This window comes from Balaenoptera musculus, chromosome 4 (genome assembly GCF_009873245.2).
Source record: "Balaenoptera musculus isolate JJ_BM4_2016_0621 chromosome 4, mBalMus1.pri.v3, whole genome shotgun sequence".
Taxonomy (NCBI): Eukaryota; Metazoa; Chordata; class Mammalia; order Artiodactyla; family Balaenopteridae; genus Balaenoptera; species Balaenoptera musculus.
The window spans coordinates 63,841,519-63,845,665 of record NC_045788.1 but is presented as its reverse complement, the minus strand read 5'-3'; positions in this window follow the sequence as shown (position 1 = coordinate 63,845,665).

Genomic DNA, 4,147 nt, shown 5'->3' with positions numbered 1-4,147 from the left:
TAACCTGTCTTCATCCTGGTCGTTGGCTAAAGGCAGTCTCTTCATAAATAAATCCAAGTATTTAGACTTTATTTTGCTTCTTTTTTTAAGTTTTAAAAGTGTGATGATCAATGCAAAAGAAGTTTTGAAAGAAAAGAAAAAATATCATCCAATACCCTAATTATGATCATTTTGTGCATTCATTTTCAGGCCTTTAAAACGTATATTTTTATGCAGTTGCAATCATAGAGGAGAGAAAATTCTGTCTTCTCATTCAATAGCATAATATTTTCTCATGCTACAGTCTTCAGAATTGTCACCCAAAAAAATACCCCATAGTTGAACAGTAAATTAATGTTCAACGACAGAGTTGAACCCATGAAATGTGATTGGTCCGAATTTAGTTATGACTTCTCGATGACAACTTCATGTCTGTCTGGTATCCCTTCTGTCCTATCGGGACAGATCATATTTTACAAAAAGATCATTTGTAGCCAAAATGAGAAATAGGAATGGGAAGGAAACTGCCTGGCTTTGCCTGGAACCCCAGACATCATCCATGTTTGTGTTCTGTTAGAACAATCGTTCTCATCTCTGGTGCCCATTAGAATCACTTGGGGAAATTTTTAAAAACATTAATGCCTAGACCCTGTGCCCAGAGATTCTGATTTCATTGTCCTGGGATGGAACCCAGGCAGAAGTACTTTTTTCAAAGCTTTCCAGGATCCTAATGTGCGGCCAAGATGGAGAACCACCGGTGTAACAGGCTGAATCCTTAGAAAGATCCAGATCTTTCCTGGATCCTGGACAAGGATCAGATTAATTAGAGGACAAGGGTACACACAGAGGACAAGGGCAGATTAATTAGAGGACAAGGGTACACATAGAGGACAAGGGCAGATTAATTAGAGGACAAGGGTACACATAGAGGACAAGGGCAGATTAATTAGAGGACAAGGGTACACACAGAGGACAAGGGCAGATTAATTAGAGGACAAGGGTACACACAGAGGACAAGGGCAGATTAATTAGAGGACAAGGGTACACATAGAGGACAAGGGCAGATTAATTAGAGGACAAGGGTACACATAGAGGACAAGGGCAGATTAATTAGAGGACAAGGGTACACATAGAGGACAAGGGCAGATTAATCCAAATTCTGTCCTATAATAGAGACTTCTGTCATCTGCAGAGTGTGACAGCTGCCATTCGCAAAACATGCTAAAAATTGTTTGGCAGGATGTGGCTGAGAATACTGGGAGGGTTGTTTAATGGGCAGGGAATTAAGGTGATTAGAGGGAGGTCTGGGAGTGTGTTTTGAAAGGGGGGAGGGTGTGACATAGAAGATTTCTTCCTGCCCATAAGAGGCTTCGATGGCTTTCTGATTCTGAGGCTCAACGATAATTAAGAGACCTGGGTGGAATTGTCCAGGGAACTATGTGTGCAGCGAGCGACCATCTCAGCTGGGCCTGTGGCGGACGCCCCTGGGTGTCCCTCACGACCCTCGTGAACTAGAGGCTTCCGGACCAGAACCTGTGGGAAATTTCCAGGTTCTTGGCACGGGAATCTCCGGCCCGCAAATGGTTGTCTATTGTCAGTGAGCAGGGAATGGCAGTCACCTATACCTCTTCCATCTCTCTTTGGCTCAGTTTTTAATAATTGTCTCAAAAGTTTTTCTTCCCTCTGGTTTGGAAGCTTTGCCAAGACTGATTTGGCACATTCAAGTTTACTAGTTGACACTGTGTGCTCTGGGGTTTCCCTGATGTTCTGTGTCTGTGTCTTCTTGAGGCTGCCCGTCTCCCTCGAGGGACTGGAGAAGGGAGCGGAAATCAATTCAATTCAGCAAACGCTGTCTGACGGTCTGCTCTGCCAGGAACAGTGATTGGCAGAGTCATGTAGATCAGGGGTCCCCAACCCGAGGGCCATGGACTGCTACCGGTCCGCAGCCTGTTAGGAACCGGGTGCACAGCAGGAGGTGAGCGGCGGCTAGTGAGCCAAGCTTCATCTGCCTCTTGCCATAGCTCCCCATCGTTGGCATTACCACCTGAACCATCCCGTCCCCCAAACACCCACCCTCCGCCCCATCCATGGAAAAATTATCTTCCATGAAACCAGTCCCTGGTGCCGAAAAGGTTGGGGACCGCTGATGTAGATGATGAGGCAAAATCCTTGCCCTTCCCACCTAAACTGCGTGTCAGGCTGCGATAAGCCTCTGCTAGGCACAGAGCTTTGGGAGCACATAGGAGAAGACAATTCATTCTGTCCAAGGGCTCAGGACTCTCTGCACTGAGGAGGGGCATTTGAGCTGTACTTAGAATGAAGATGTTCCAGAATCTATCACTGTGTAACAAACTACTCATAACATAGTGGCTTCAAACAACAATTGACTACACTCTCTCATTGTTCTGTGGTTGGCTGGGCTCCCTGGGAGGTGTTCACTTGGGTTCTCCCATGGGGTTGCGGTCAGGTTGCAGCTGGGGCCGGAGTCATCCACAGGCTTGATTGGGCTCGGTATCCAAAATGGCATCATCACTCACATGTCTGGCACCTCGCCTGGGATGGCTGGAGCAGCCTGGGTTGTACATGGTTTCTCCAACTTGGCTAGCTGGGCTTCCTCACAGCATGGAAAACTCAGGGTAGTCGAACTTCTTACATGGCAGCTGACTTCCCTCAGAGCATAATTCCACGAGACCAAGAGGGAACTCGCAAGGCTTTTTTTTTTTTTTTTAATTTATTTATTTATTTGCTTTTGGCTGTGTTGGGTCTTCGTTTCTGTGCGAGGGCTTTCTCCAGTTGTGGCAAGTGGGGGCAACTCTTCATCGCGGTGCGTGGGCCTCTCACTGTCGCAGCCTCTCTTGTTGCGGAGCACAGGCTCCAGACGCGCAGGCTCAGTAGTTGTGGCTCACGGGCCTAGTTGCTCCGCGGCATGTGGGATCTTCCCAGACCAGGGCTCGAACCCGTGTCCCCTGCATTGGCAGGCAGATTCTCAACCACTGCGCCACCAGGGAAGCCCATCACAAGGCTTTTTATGATCTAACCTTGGGAGTTAGGCAACGTCACTTCTACTGTATTCTATTGAGCAGGCCAGATCCGAGTGGGCGGGGATTACACAAGGGCATGATGACCAGGAAACATGGTTCACTGGGGAGGCTCTTTGGAGTCCAGCTGCCACAGAGGATTTCTTCCTCCCTTCCCCCCTTCCTTCCTTCCTTCCTTCCTTCCTTCCTTCCTTCCCATGCCGCTCGTCTTGTGGTATCTTAGTTCCCTGACCAGGGATCAAACCCGGGCCCCGTGAGTCAAAGGATAGAGTCCTAACCACTGGACTGCCAGGGAATTCCCAAGGACAGGATTTCAACATCCAGATCCAAGATGGGAGAAGGGAAGTGTCCTTGGCAGAAGAGATCTCATGAGCAGGGCACAGGTATGTGTGGAGAACAAAAAGTGGTTTTAGTTTTGATCATTTAAAGATCTAAACAGGATAAGACTAGAAAAGTAAGTGGAGGTCAGATCACCTGATACTGGAAAAGCAAGGGGTTCACCTTTTTTAAACCATATCATAGAAATTTCAAACATACACAAAATTAGAGAGACTAACACATGAACATTCAAATACTCTCACCCAGATTTAATCATCCCTAAAATTTTGTCACAGTTGCTTCATCGATTCTTTTTTGTTATTGCTGAAATATTTTAAAACAAATCCCAGACCTCCTATCATTTCACCCTTTTACATCTACAAACCTGTCTTTTTCAATATTGCTTATATCATCACAATGAAATTACACACCCAATAAATAGTCATTCGCTCCACTCCATAATCAAGTTTCCCCAGTTGTGTAAAAAACGATTTGTCCAATTCGAGATCCAGGGCATCCATGTGCTGCATTTGGTTCATATGTCTTTAATGTCTCTTAATCTGAAACAGTCCCTCCTCCTCCTCTTTTCATTCTTGAAAAATGAAATGAGCCAATTGGTCGGCCGAATGAATGACATTGGCGTTTGTCTTGTTGCTTCCTCACAGTGTCACTTGTTTCTGTATCCCTTGAAATTTCTTTAACTAGAGATTAATTTGAAAGGCTTGATTAAGATCAATTTTGGGGGGGCAAGCACCGTCCATGGCTGTACTTTGTGCTTCACGTGGCAGGCGTGGGTCTCAGTCTTGGCTACT